Below are 16,641 nucleotides of genomic sequence, written 5' to 3' on the forward strand. Positions count from 1 at the left end.
GGCAGTGGTCAGGCGCTGCAGACCTGGCCAAAAGTTGGAAGGCCGCGCCTGGTGCGCGTTGCACAAAGATGGCACGTACGTACAGCTAGCTGGGGAGTAGGGTTGATGGATTTTTTGGCGTGGAAAATTGACCACATCGAAATATTTGATAAGTACCACTTGTGTGTGCTCCCTTTCTAGTACAAAGCTCCTTTTTCCCAAGATAATTCTGAAATATCTATCTTATTGATTTGTGTTGCATTAGTATGGTTCAATGGTTGAAAGCTTTTTCGGTTGCCTTTTATCTGTTTCATATTACAAGTCGTTTTGATTTTTTTCTAATTAAACTTTTTTAAGTTTGACTAAATTTATAAAAATATTTAGTAACATTTGAAACACCAAATTAGTACCCTTGAATGTAACATTGAATTTTTTTATTATATGTATATTTTGTGTTGGATATACTACTATGTTTTTTTTATAAACTTAGTCAAAGATAAAAAAAATTAACTATTAAAAAAATCAAACCGACTTATAATATAAATCGGAGTGAGTAACTTTTTCTCTATTTCTTGTTGAATAAATAATTTATATTTTTTATTTATAGAATTAAGAGACTATAATTGATTTCACCAGTATCAGAATAAGTAAAACAATGACTTTATATGTTTATATGCGAGATTGTTTACTAGCAGTCTTTAGATGTGAAGAACATACAGCATGCATGTTATTTTTTTTCGTGTGTGTGTTAGATGCAGCCATGCAGGAGTCTCCATAAAATCAATGAGTTTTCTCCTTATTTTCTATGTTGGCAATGTGAAAGAGCTTTCATTACGTAGTAGACAAATTCCTTAGTTTTTACTGGTTCAGGGTTCACAAAGTCATTACTTGGATCCAAAACCACTACTTAGTGGTTTCATTAGAATTCATGAAAACCGGTGAAAATTCAGATATTCTTCTTTAAAAAAATTGAACTTTACTTTAGTTTGATTTTTTTTAGTTGACCGGCTTATATAGCGCGCGGTTTATACCATGATCTTGTGAACTCTGCTAGTGTCTCGCTCCCATTCTGCTAGCTACGATACGACCGGGGCCCGGCCAGAACAGGTAAAGCAATCGATCTGACCCAACAACGCCAACAAGAAGTGGGCGACCCAATTAACCTGGCCACTGGCCAGACATACCGAAACAGACCCAGGATCAAAGCAGCCTAGACGCTTACTTAATCCCTACTATATATGAAGCTGGTAGTTTAATTAATCAACCATCTTACGCTTTCTCTGAAATATCATCGTATATGTCTGCATGGGATCCCATGTAATGTGGACCACTAGTTCCGTGCATGTGGATGCACACCTCAACTAGTTAGGTGATTTTTAGGCCCTGGTTTGCTTGCCCCTGCTTTTTGCACACTTTAAACTACCAATATATATATATATTCGCATTTGTGGTGACCAGCCGGTGCTTTAACAAATCAATAAAGGGCAATTTTAGATTAGGACTGGGTAAATCGTAATGGAATCACACGTAAACTTCAATTTGGGTGGTGCAAACCCATGATGCAAAGTAAGAATGAAGGGGTGATCGAAGTGCCATGTGGTATTGGACAAGCTGGCTATAGCCTACAGGTGTACAGTGTGTGTTAGGGCTACCATAATGTTAAACAAAAGAAGATAACAAGCAATTAAGATAAGCTTATATATAATCAGGTAATAAGAAGTATTATGGATAGAGACAATAACTGCTACTGAGCTATTGTGCTACTGCCGGTAATAAGAGAATAAAGAACAATATTTTTTTTAGATATGTGAATCTTTTGTGCTAGCATGGCTAGAGGAGATAGTTTAACAATGATTCTTTTTAAGATGGACCACACCTTAACTTGCATAAGAGCAAGTTTAATAGTATAACCCACTACTATCTCCAATTCATCTATAGCCAACCTAATAGCCAATTCATACAATAATTGCTTACTACACTATTAGTATATGGTCCCACCTGTCATACACACATTGTGTCTTGGAGTCCGTGCTGCAGCTGGCTACAGATCTGTAGCCCGCTGCTCTTCTCTCTCATCTTTTATCTCATTAAAATATATTTGTAGCCAGCTAATAATCTGCTATTATACCTGCTCTAATAGGCATAGCACATTGTGAGCTTTGTAATAACTGTTACCACCTAAACCCTTGGCCCACATTATTATCTAGTTTACAGTTGCTCGAGAGGTACTACCAAGAAGTATTAATATTTGTATTGCAAATTTTGGTATCTTTTAATACCAAAGATAAGAAGAGATACTAAATTTTACGCTATAAAATGTGGTATCTTCTGGTACCTTCTAAAAAATGTAAAATCATTCATTAGTAATACGTTTGTCTAGAATAATATTTCGCCAAATCAGATCTCAGTGACTTGCACCCTAGCTGTTGGATTGATATCTAACGGTTAGGGACTCATCTTCAACCTCCCGCACAAGACATGGAAAAGTGGAGCTGGTGGATGAGAACACTCACTATCAATGGTGACTCCCTCGACCGCGCGAGCTATTGGAGATGCGTGGGTGGTGAGGTAGCCCAAGAGAACTTGCCAATACTATTAGAGGGTGAAGGTGGCGCCACAGAATAGGAGGAAGAGGAAGTATATGAAAGATAGTAGAAAGGGGTGGCCATGAAGTCTTGTTGGCACCGGTACATGCTTGCAAGGCGAAGTGAGTCAACGCGAATGACGTGCACATCTACAATGAGTTGCGGTGGGGTCTAGGTCAGGAGCAACGGGTGGAGGAAATGGATTGAGATAGGGTTACAAAGTGAGATAGGGATCTTGATACAATTTAAACCATTCAACATAAATAATGGAATAAGATTAATCATGCAACTCATGAATTAACAAATCCAAAAACAGGTGGCGTTAACCATATGTACAAATACTCCATTTAGTCTTAAATAAATAGATGATGTAGTTGCCTTTTTACACATATATTTGATCATTTGTCTTATTAAAAATATTGCATATCATTTTTTTACTTGTTTTTCATTGAAGGTACCTTAAGAATGATTTATATTTTTCATATTTACGTAACATTTTTAAATGAAAAGAATAATCAAATAAAAATCAACCATATCATTTATTAAAACCAAATGGAGTATAATAAATCGATCAAAACATTTTTTTTTGACTAACTCACCGGGGGGAGAGATTCCCCACCTGAATTGTCATTGCATAATAGATTGAAAGGTTTCGTTACAACAGATTCAGAGTTTGAAGTGCGGAAGAGAAAAGTTGTTTCCAGACATCTATTACATGTCGATCTTGCACAGCTAGTATTTCTGCCCAAAGGGCTGCTTCACTTATCGCTCGGTGTAAACAAGCAGTTAAAGATGGTTGCTGCCCTTTGAAGACCACATCATGCCTATGGTTCCAAAGCGCCCAAAAGCATAAGATGTAGAAGACATAGAGGTGTTTCGACGGCAGTAACAGTGAATTACTCAGCCGATGAAAGAGTTGCACATCTTGGATAGCTGGCTGAATTCGCACTTTTGACCAGAAGTTTATCGCAAACGAACAAGTCGGGAATAAGTGGTTTGCTGTTTCGTTCCCGCTGCTACAGATTGCACGTCAAAACATGACGACGCCGTATGCATATCCGATGGATATGATCTATTTCCAGCCTACTTTCCATCCCGTGTAACGGCCGGTACGTGTAAGTGCACCATGGAGGATGAGTATATATTATAGATCTGATCGATCAGTAAATTAACAAGTTAAGATGCATGTGCCACAAAATTCAATTAATTAATTAATCGAACGTCATATATATCGATGCATGGTTAGCAAGATGCATGTGACCGCACAAACATAATAATAATACTATACAGTAATAGAGTACTGCTAGTGGAGTACTACAATGCCAACGTTGGTTTCTGCAGATATTGCAAGATAATGAGGTGATAAGCAGATACGTGCGCGAACTAATCGATACACGTATAGGTGAGGGTAGGTCGCGAGGGTTGTGGACAGGTGGCGTCCCGGCCGGCACAAAAACACTAGCCCATGCGGCGTGTATATCGTCGCGCGCGAGAAATCGATCGACAGCCAAGCTTAAGCTGACGAGCGTTTCGTGCGACGAGATATACTAAACCGGCCGGGCGGCCCGGTGCGCGCGCGCGTGCTGCTCGATCGATCACGTCGCACTTGTTGGTCCTCGATCGCGATGCGTTACAGGTGCAAAAGTGTACGTGGTTTTGACTGGTTTTCCACGGGGGAAAAAGAGCAGGCGCGCGTCGAGCGGTGGCTGGCCGGGTTTGCGCGTGGCCGCCGCCGCCCTCGTCGCGGCCGGAGGGTTTCTGGGACGACGACGGCCGTGTGTATATGCCATATAGATATACTATCTTGATAATCGAGAGAGATTAATTGCGAGTCGGGGATAGCACCGACAGGCGAGTCTTGGAGAGCACACACTGTGTGTACACATACTCCTACAGGCGATGGTGAAGCACATGTTTCATCCAATCTATCTCGTAGAATGGCGTGCATTCACGTGATACCTGTGGTCGCCGTATGTACTGTAGGTCCCCTCTGCGTACGACCGAACCTGCCCGTTGGGCCTGGGCCGCGTCTTCTAACGACGAGTTTCTGACACAGCCGTGTTGAACTGGAACCACACAGCCGCGTCGAACTGGGCTGGGAGTGGGACCACTCCTTCAGATATGATTGCAATTCAGTGGTGTGTACACCCGTACGTAGGAACAACGGTAGATATAGCAGAGCAAACATGGCAGATCAAGCACCCATATTTACTCGTGCTTGGCAGATCAAACACTCATTCCTTGTGCGCGGCGCGTTCCGGTAAAACGACAAGCGCGAGCTAGAGGCAGACAGCCACCGGCATTTGGCCTGGCGCTTTGCGTCTCGTCGATGAATCCCATGCTCATCCGCACTGATTCCGCAGGAGATCGAAGAACTGGTACCATGAATGCTATCCGCTAATTTCGCCGGAATGGGACGCGCACTCGAGAATGGATCGCGCGCAGTAGTTGTACACGGCCGTCGTACGTACAACACACCACTAGCGCGCGGATGGATGCATATCGGCAAAATACTTTCCGTTTCTTTTCGTGCCCTTTTATCTTCGCTTTTTACGCTTTGTCTCACACGCTTTCGACGTCGCATGCTTGGGAGCAATGGGGGTGGGACTTGGGAGAGACAAAGAGATGGATCGAATGTTCAGTGGGTCGAGCGGACAGCAACCTCTCATCCTCTAGCGTTTCGGCGCGCGGCGCCCGGCCCGGACTGTGTGCTTTTCTCCGGTCCGGAGAAAGTTCCGTATCGGAAATTTCCGGCGCAGATGTTTTTGCGTTTCGCCTTTCTTGTTGGTGTCTTAAGCTAGCGTTTGATTCGGCAAATCAAAGCATGCGAATGAGAAAAGGTGATGGAATAGTCGGCAAGTAACCACGATCGTTTCGTTGGTCCGGCCGGTATGCTTGCGTAGGGATCGTGGTGGTATATTTGCAACCTTTTGACTCGGCAAAGGGACACTATTAATAAGCTAGCTGGGAATTTTTTTTTCTTTTCTTGCGGGGAGCTGGGAGTTAACTTAGGGTGTATTTTTCACGTCAAAATTGCAAGTTTGGTCGAAATTAGAATGATGTGACGGAAAAGTTGAAAATTTATGTGTGTAGGAAAGTTTTGATGTGATGGAAAAGTTAGAAGTTTAAAGAAAAAGTTGGCAACTAAACAAGGCCTTACACAGTTACACGTGAATGGGTGACCTTTGTCATCACTCGTCAGGGCGGACCAAGAAAATTAAAATTATACTGGGTGTGCTCATTCTAGCGATCACGCTACCATATATCTATTAACTAATTAAAGTAATGAAAAAAACTCCACGTTCGCTCTCATAGCCTAGAAAATCTCACATTAATCGCAGAAAAACAAAGAAAATAGAAAAACCTAAGTATACTAGGATTAGAATATGAAACGGACAAGAATAAACAAAAATCCAAAGATATATAATTATAGGATTGTGTGGAAACGGACAAATAATTTTTGGAAACCGTGTGAAACAAAATAAACACAAACCAATCGCACTATAGATTTATATGGGATTAAAAAACTCTAATGAAGCACTATAGATTATGGTCAGTTTAGATTAATGGCTGAGATTTAATCAGTTTTGTAAGCAGGTTTAGCTCTCGGTCATGTAGACCAGCCTAACAATGGTCATACACAGCAGTGTGAAAATCGAGAGGGATCAATGAATTGAGATGAACTAAATTGATGCACCACTGAAGGGGTGACTAGCGATCACATCTAGGCCGCCTGTCCCGACAGCATGGAGAGGCTAATGGTCTCGATGGCTTTAAGCAACACGACTAATGCATTTTCCGGAGTAGTAAAAACAAGTTGATTAAGTTTCACAAAACTATAATTACCTTCACAAAAATAAAGAATACCAAAAGAGTCTAGAGTATATATAAGAATACAATTTAGAAATAACTAAAATTAAAAATTTAAAAATAATTAATAACTATCACGCATATACAATACAATATAAATATTACACATTGGCCAGTTTGGTCAAGTTAGTACATAATTTAAAATTATGTTGTCATTTTTAATATATTTTAATAATAAAATGCGAAATATATATATATATTAGTATGTGAGAAAAAAGATAACGATGCTAGGCACGTAATCTGCGGGCCATCATGCTAGCATTTTTTAAAAGAAAACACCCAATTCTGATAGAAGAATTTTGGCAGATTTTGATAGGATTTTTCAAAGTTCTATTCATGAAAAATCTATAAAATTTAGAACAATCAATCCATGTCCTAATCTATCTAGCTGTTTTTCTTTTTTCCCACTGTTTCTCTTCATCTAGTCCTTTTCGCTTCTCTTGATTTGATTTTTTGACGATTACAAAATCTCCAGACAATTCATGATCATTCGTGATCATTGTTATATTCTATTTTTTGGTAGGATTTTATTTTTATGTCCTTTGATTGCATATTACATCCTAGTGTTTTTCCAAAAAAAAATTGGGTATGCCAGTGCCAACCGGCAAACCCCTAGGTCCGCCCCTGCTCATCAGGTACGTAAGCTTGGTATGTGAGAGATGCAAATTTAAATAATGAAATTGCTAAAAAGTAACTGTTGAATTCTTTTTCAAAAACTTTCAAATGTAACTACAGTGTAATTATATTGTAGTAAGTTACACTAGAATTGCACTATATTTATATTAACTACAATGTAACTATATTGTAATCTATGTATAACTTACGTATACAATTGCATATATATTTTTAATTCTTATATACAATTTATATTGTAGTTATAGTATACTTGTGGTGGAATTATATTACAACTATGTTACATTTAAAAGTTTATCATTAAAAAAATTGCGGCAATTTTTTTTATAGTCCCTTTAAATAAAAAACACTAGAAACTCCGGCATGATCGCGGATTGAAAGATATGTCACCAAGGTATTCAAGTCAATGTGTACCACATACATGTAGTGACAAGTATGTTAGTTACAACTCCTGCATCACTTATCGGTAGGGTGACTCAATACAATAGCCAACCTAGTGCCATCAGTGCCTCATTCTCTTGCCGTTACCATCATTGTCTCTAGGGTTCCAATGGTATTACTGATTTCTTCATCCATGGGAGTGGCATCCTCTCAATTCGATCGACAAGGGCACATGGAGATGCGGAGCTCGCTCCAACCATCGGAGCGTGCATGATGATCGAAGGGAATGGTAGCGCCTGATCAGCACTTATGATCAGCTTACGCCTAAATGGAGGTGGATTGGTGAGTCAAGCTCTTCGCTAGTATATGGTCATGCTCAACCTCTACCAAGAAACGAACCAATTACCATCAAAGGCAACTATATGGGTAGTGCCTTGGTTTATGATTGAAATATTAGTCAAGGAAAATTCAAAGTGCCTTCATCGAGCACGATCCGCCTAGGCCTGAATGGAGGTGAATTGGCGAGTGAAGCACTTCGCTAGTTAGTGTTTGGGTTCTGATTCTACAAAAACAACCAAACCAATGACAATCATTTAGAGGTAACTACACAGGTGGTGCCCTCCATCATGATTTGGAGCGTTACTCGAGGTCGGTTCAAGGTGGCTAAGATGGTTATGGAAGATTGTGTGAGGTTTTCTTTGATTGTCTTTATGGTGGGTGGAAGATATCAACATGCTCTCTTTGTTCGTGGATGTTAGCGAGGTACTTAGTGGGGTAGAAATACCGGTCTGGTAATTATTTGGGTTTGACGGCATTATCATTTATTTGTTATTTTGTTATTAAAGGCCTATGGATGAAAATCCATTACTAATTTTAGGTTGGTTCGAATGATATCAACAACAAACGTTAAGTCTTTCTTGAAAGCGCAATTATGGAGAACTATATACCTTTTCATCTTACTTATAAGAGTGTTAGCTGTCACTAGGGACCATGATATTTTTGTGTCCTCTTGTTTTTTTATGTGTAATGAAATGTCCATTTGCATCGTAAAAATGTGATACTCCATCTAGTTATAATATATTTAACATTTAAAATCAGATCTAATCTAACTTTTGGAAATATGAGCAATAATAATTTCTCAAATGCTTAATATACACACGTATGGTTGCCTTAAAAATACTTGTATTTCCATACGTATGCTTAAATACAGGAATCAGTTTCTCAAAAGTAAACTTGTCATACTGTCACATGATGAAATACTAGATATAGTTTATTGTGCCAATATTTCAGCATCCTGATTCCTGTTCCACATGCCATGCATACACGTATTTTTAGTGTGTGTGTATATAATATATATATATATATATATATATATATATTTGCTTTGTAGTTTTCTTGTTTTTTAATTAAGCCGCGTAGTTTTGTAATTGATAAACGTTCTTCCTGCAACCTATATTATAATAATTGGTTATATATATTTTTTAAGTAAAGCATGGATGAATTTCATTATCTAACACAAATTTGCTTGGTTAATTGGGACAACTCACCTTAATTACATGTCACTGTGACAAAGCATTAGTCATCTAAATCCTAAATGAACCCTGGACAAGTGGACAGCGCGCTAAACCTCCTACTAGAAATTAAAGCTCCTCCTTTTTTTTTTCTTTAAGCACAACGCTCCGCATATCTTTTCCTTGATAAATTCTAAATAAAATAAAGATCAACTTTTTCTTGAGAGTATAAAAGAACAACTTGTAGAATTGAATAGAAAAGCGATATCACCTTGTTAACCTTTGCCAATATATGCTTATGATGACCTTATATGCTTCGACTTTACGTGACATGTGTATGAAATATATATATATAGTTCTGGCCGGGCTCTACTTATATATATATCTATGTGGGATATATATCAGTATACATAAATGCAGATATAGACTAGACATATAAAGCCCTAAATCAACTTCCGTCCATTCTGTTTTAATTTCTTTTCTTTTTTTAACCATTGTTACCGCCTTTTTTTTCACTTCTCTTTCCGGGGACAAAAAACAATGTGATGTACTATGCCGTTCGTGATCGACTCGCGCTCTAGCCTTTCCTTCACATGCATGCTATCTCGTGTTGGTCTACTCCGTTCATATTGATTCCTTTCATGCATGATTATAGGACATGGGTCCTCTATATATGTTTCTGTAGTCCGCACCGCTTCGCTGTCTATGACCTATTCTGCCAATGAAGTTTATGAATTATGAAGTACGGAGTATAGTATTCAGACTTCAGCATGCAGCAAGGTAGTACCGAGAAATTTATTATGGATGAGATGTGAGGCATCACCGAGAATTCCTAAACAGCACAAATAATCATTTTAATCAGATCCGTCGCTAGCAGCAAGGTAGTACATTGAGGCACATATCGAGAGGCCAGAATAATTGCATTTTCTACATTATCTGTTTTGTCTTTAGAGTCTACGTACATATCTGTTCAGTCGGTGCAACTTGATTACAAGGATAAAAGAAGAACAATCGAACAAAATTACCCAGAACTAACCACCTTTGCACCTGTAATGCTGTTGCAGATACGTACGATTGGAATCTTTGCTTTGTACCTACATTCACCTGCCTAATACAATCTGGCGAACAGAGAGTGGCCAATTCTTTTTTATCGAACAGATTTTTCCTGGACTCCCATCATCGATGTAGTAATCCAATTCACTTTCCTGGGTCCCGAAGACTTACGGTCGTCACACGGTTGAGCGTGCAACTTTCCAGTCTCCGCTGTAGCACGCGTAGCACACACTGACGACTATGCGTACGGTAGGTACTACAGATCGAACACTCATTTTACCCCCATTTTTTTTCCCAAAAAAAAAACAGAGAGAGAGAGACTTGGACGAATCCGATAGTACTGCACGTCATAGCTCTTAACTAGTCAAGCCACTTTCCAAATTCCAACAAGTGATGCTCTCTGGGTCATATTTGTTTACATTTACTCACGAACTAATAAACCATGTTTAGAACAGTAAACTATTTATTAGTCCTCTCGTTTTTATTCTGTGATACTCGTATTCTCCTTTTCCATGTGTGGTGACGCCAACACGAGAACAGGTGCGTGATCTCCTCTGATCTGGACGTCACGTAGTGGACGGAATGGGCCCCTTAATTTTGACCTAAAACCATCTTAATCACATCGGCGGTACGGAACACAATATGTTGCGGTCCACATCACATGGCACGTTCCGAGGTTCAAGAGGATTTTTTTTCCTTGCATCCTCTTCTTTTTTTTTTTACCACCTTTTTGCTTATTTTCCGTCGTGCCTTTTGGGAGCCTTGAAGATTCTAGAGACTTTGATTTTTATCCATGCTGAACGGGTATGAAAAAGATTTAGTCATGTCTTAAAAGATGAAAAATACTAAAGTATTTTAGGACTTCATGCCTACGCGAAATGCTGTGCCACTGTGCTGGAGCTGACCGTGCAGAATATGTTCTTAGCGTGCAGAATAGATTCCTCTGGGAACATTAATTGAATTTTTATTTGCTCTTACAGGTTTTTGGGCAATTTTCATCGACATTTGAAATTCCAATATTTCAAAGAGTTTGTTACTCCCGCCGTCTCATTTTAAGTGCAGTTGTGGGTTTCTATGTATAACGTTTAATTGTCCGTCTTATTCAAAAAATTACAAAATAACTCAAGTACCTAATAACAAATTACTAGTACTACTATGTCCTGGGATCTTACTGAATTCATATTTGAGAACCGTCCTACACGTGAGGATTTTAGAGTCCACAAATTCGATTCAAATAATTAAAACCGTCTTAACCCGGCCCTATATTTAAGGCACTGTTTGTTTCAATTTAAGATTATTGTAATCTAGATTATTAAGCCATATTACTATAAGCTGAATTATAATAAGCTGATATAGAATAAATTGTTAGCTGTTTGTTTCTCTGGCTTATTAGATGTTTGTTAGCTGTTAACCATCCAATAATTAAAAAAACATTTTTAGAGTAGATTATCATATTATAGTAATCTAGTTTATAGATAATAAACTATTTGCTTGTTTCAGCTTACTTCTAATAATTCATATTATAATAATCATAAGCTGAACCAAACATGACCCAACTTGCGTAAATATGTGAAACCCAATCGGACCAAAGCTCCAACCGTGAACGCATGAACGGCAAGGCGACTAGGCGAGCACAGCGCGGCAAAAGCCCCATCGATTAGCCATGTGTTGATTAGAAACCAATGACTTACTTATATATGTACCATTGATTGACTTAAAAGGTAATATAAAAAACTACGTGAAAAACATCCTAAAATCAACTTCAAAGCTAAGTTTTGAATTTTGTTTTTTAGCAACGCCTGGACTTCATATAGGAGTATAGGACAAACGATGAGCCTGTTACTTAGTTTGGAGCTTATTGCACTTTAGTGTAGTGCGCATGCTCCACCTCTAATTCGAATGCCCATTCCACCGTTCGTTTCGCCAACTTGCGATCGAGTTGTGATGTCTCGTATCGTTCTCACCTGTCCTATCTGGCAAGCTTATGAGCCATGCACCACAGTACCAACAGAGTGCGGCGAATACGGCCCATGATCTACTCATGTCCACACAGCCCAATTGATTCCTTCACGCTATATAAAGTTTGTACTGGCATTCCAAAGGAAAAGAAAAAAGAGAGTACATCTGAATAGTTGCTCTCGTCCACAAAGCACGGCCCAGATAAGATCGCCAAACATTTGGGAACTCCGTGTATGTACGCAGTACTAGATCTCGTACGTTGTTTTCTTTATTACTTGTGCGTGTAACCGTTGAATCGCTGATTGATCGAATGGTTATAGTTTTCAAAAAGAAAAAAAAAACTGAATGGATATAGAGTAGGAGTATCTAAGGCTGTGTTCGCTGTGGGGAGTTTGGAACTAAAATATCTGCACGGAAAACGGAGCAGTCCATTAGCACATGATTAATTAAGTATTAGCTTTTTTTCAAAAATGGATCAATATGATTTTTTTAAGCAACTTTTGTCTAGAAACTTTTTTAAAAAACACATCGTTTAACAGTTCGGAAAGCTTACGCGCGGAAAAGTAGAGAGGTGAGTTGGGAAAGGGGGATTCTGAACACACCCTAAGGCTGGAACCCTTCCTTCCCGGCACGCAAAACAAAGCACGTATTATTGCATGGTTAATTAAGTATTAACTATATTTTTTGAAAAATGGATTAATATGATTTTTTTTAAAACAACTTTCATATATAGAAAGTTTTTGTATAAATCACACCATTTAACAGTTTGAAAAACGTGCGTGTGAAAAATGAGAGATGTGGGTTGGGAAAATAGGGGAAGAACACAGCCTAAGTATCTCTTAGAACAGCTATGTGGTAGGCACGTACGAAGCGATCGAGAAAAAGATAGCATTATTATTAAGTGTCACGTTGTTTAGAGCATCACCAATAGTGTCTGTATATGATTTCCAATCCTAGAATTTAGAGATTTTTGTTCAAAAAAGACTCCAACAGAGTCCCTAGCGAAGCTCCCAATAGTTGGAAATCCTGATTCCGGATTGTTTGCTCTCCACTTCTAGGGACGAGGTCTGCCTCCCAATACACCGTACTTCACTCCTTCGCGCGTGGTTGGCGACATGTTCTCCTCTTCGCGCTCTCGTACACCGCCGTGTCGATCTATCCCGTCACCAGCGTTGTCTTCCCGTGGCTGGCTGGAATAAGTCTGTAGCTCCCCCATGATTCCCTAGTGTCAATTTTTCTTCCTCGTGGCGGCGCATGATATGGTGGCAACTGCACTTCAGCCGAAGCCTGGCAGTGGACAGCCGTCATCGCTCCCCCAAGCACCACCGCCGCTTCGATTCGAGGCGCCGGTGTGAATCAGCCTGGTGCCCCACTGCCGGGCTCTCGAGTTGGGTTGGATCCTCCCTTTCCTAGCCAACCGCGATGTGTGCTGGTGTTTAGATGATGAAATCACTTAGAGCAAGGTCAATAGTATAGCTAGCAGCTGGCTATACCCACTGCCATGTCATTTTGCAGTAAATTGTATGATCAACCAGTACAATTGTGCTAGCTGCATCTTATTAATCAAACAATTAACTTTGGCGACAAAGACCAGGGAGGAACAGCAGACCTGTTGATGGTTGCAAGTTGCAGCCTGAACAAGAATATTATAACAACAAATATTTAAAGGAAGTAAATGGTGATGTATTTCCTATAGGTGTTAAGGTTTTGACCATAGCATTTGGATATCTTTCCTTGTTCCTTTGAAGGGGAATGAAGATTACCCAGCAAGGGCAAGGAGCAGAAGACACAAGACATGCAGAGAACAAGGGAAGCTGCAGGGGAACTGGAGTTGGGAATAGTGGCGTAGCTAGAATTTAGAGTAAAGGTGGTCTATCCATATGTAATAGGTCAATTTAATAGGTAGTACACTATACAGTTTTTATTATATTAACTAGCACATATACTATAGTTTTAATCTCGATAAAATTTTTAGGTGGTCCATGGACCACAGTGCCACCTAGGTAGCTACGCCACTGGATGGGATCGGTCACGCTATATCATGTAGAGAGGGCCGATGCCGATCGGTGATCTAGCACGATCAGTGGACGCGTGGCTGGTACGATCTCATGGGAGGGAGAGAGAAGCCAATTTCAGTTGGTAATTTTTCATGGGTCCACTTTTTAGTTTTTAGGAGGTCAGTTTTAGCAAGTCTGTTCGAGGGAACACTATTTTTATATCTTAAATTTTATTTAGGATTCCCATAAAAATTATTTGGGGATAGAATATAGAGATACGGTTGGTGATGCTCTAACCAGCTTATTAGCAAATAAAAAAGTATTTGCGAGTAATACTTTTGTGTACGTGTTCTTAACGACTCAAAAATAAATATTGTAAAATAAACTATGATAAGAAAATGAATAAATTTAAAATTAAGTTGTAAAATTCAAAATTTAGCTTAAAAGCACAAGCATAAGTCAAACAATTAAGTCTTAAACCGGGTCGACATGGATACCGTTATCTACTGTGTCCCTCCCTCATGAGTAGGGAGAATGGACAAGCGTGCATACTGTACTTAGGGTGTGGAAATAGGTCTCAAATTTTAGTGAAAATTCAAGGGTTAGATAGGATGGACTAAGTTTTAATACACATTTTTTTAAAAAAACTAAGGACTATATAGTAGGCTGTGAAAGCACTATAACTTGATCCTACGTGACGTAAGGGTACGTTAATTAGCTAGTAAGCCTAGAGTCCGTGAGTTGCAACAGAAAACAAATTAAGTTTCTAGCTTACTTATTTAGTCTTAGTAGTACTATGATTTTTCTTATTATACAAGTAGATAATTTTAAAATTTGAGGAGCCTATAATGAAATGAGAGAGGACTTGTTCAAAGGGTGTAATAATATATATTATGGGAGCCAAATGTTAATGGTAGGAATGATGTGAGAATAGACACCACCATTACTATAGTATAGACTATTACATTAGAGCTGCCGAAACACTCGTGGAGACGAGCGCGCGGGCTGAGACTAGTCCACGCCTCACGTACGGGAGAGGGGTAATAGGCGGATGATCACCCACAGCGATCCCTCCCCTAACCCCCACGCTCCTCCTCCTCATGCACCATAAATTAATAAAAAACAAGTTAGAAAATAAAATAAAAATAATAATACCCTTATACACGTGCATAGAACTTATAAATATATACTGTAAATTTCGTACGTATAAATTATATATATATATAAATATTCTATATAAAAAATATTTAAATCTAAATTTAAATTTGAATCGGATATATAAACTTTTAACTTATAAAATTTTGACGCTTAAACTTTAAATTAACCTGAAAAAAAAACTATATGTGCCAAAAGAAAAAAAGGAAAGTGGTGGGAAAAAAACTAATTAGAGATCTCGTCACATACGCCCACGGGACACGGCCCATCTATCGCCAACCTCGCAATCAGATGTCCGGCCCGCACACGCGACGGCGATCGATCGAGCTGTTAACGCGTACCGCGTACGTGTGGCCTGAGGGCCTGCACCGTGCACACATGCATGGCCGAACATGCGCGCGTGCCGTGAACGCAGATCCTCTGATGCAAGCAGAGGGAATAACAAAGTCACAACACCGTGACTTCGACTTGAGGAGTTGAGATCAACTGTTCGTTAGCATCTAGCTAACGTCCCACGTCTAATAGGGATTAAAATCCTCAAACTTACTTATTTTTAACTTGTGTCACTAATATGTGGATTCAAAAGTCACTCTAAGTCAGAGGACAATAAATCAGAGGATCCATTTCCGGTCTCATATACCACCGTCCTGTTAGGAGATATCCTGCTCCCGTGCTCCGTTTAATTAAATCGAGAACTCGACAATCAGTTGGAGCTTCCATGTCGTGCTGAAGCATCCCGTCCTGCAATCATGCGTGATTTCGCAGGGGAGCATCTCTTTATTATCATCAAGTTTTACTCCCCTCCAATGATATATTGGTTTATTTTGATACGGGGAGAGAGTACACTCCAGTTTCTCGTTGTTGACGCTTGACTTCATTTAAACAGACACCTATATATCTATTTAGGCGAGCGGACCCCAAACTCTAGTTGACGCAACCTATACAAAACTCTTAATTTGGATATACAGACAAACCGCAACTCCGAACGCAATCGTTATTATGGCTTTTCAATCGCTCACCAACAAATTAATTAACGCGTTCCTTAGTGACATGGCTCTTAACTAAACGCGCGTCCCTAACCCTAAGTGCGGTGGGTGGATGGGTGGGTGATGGTTTTCGCTGGACTACACACCGCGCCATGGACCATATGACATGCTGGGCCAGCCAGGCCAGGTCCGGATCCATACCGGAAAACCGACCTCCCTTTCATGGTGGCCCAGCGTATTGTAGCCCAAAAGAACACAATCTCCCAGAGCCGCCCCCACTTGCGAGCCCAACATGACAACAACCACCAAATGAAAGACGATCGTTGCTTCGGGAAACGTGCACTCGATCGGAGGGAGAAACGAGCACAAAACTGTATACGAGCCCCACCGCAACAGCGACGGTAGCGAAGACTCGGTTTCGTCCGCGCGATGGACCATGCCAATATGCCAACGCCAGCGGCCGCGCCCGTACGTACGTGCGCACCGTGTCGCACCCGCCACGCGCGGCGGAGAATTCCTGCCGGAGACGGCA

Source organism: Oryza glaberrima, chromosome 1 (assembly GCF_000147395.1).
Source record: "Oryza glaberrima chromosome 1, OglaRS2, whole genome shotgun sequence".
NCBI classification, from domain to species: Eukaryota; Viridiplantae; Streptophyta; class Magnoliopsida; order Poales; family Poaceae; genus Oryza; species Oryza glaberrima.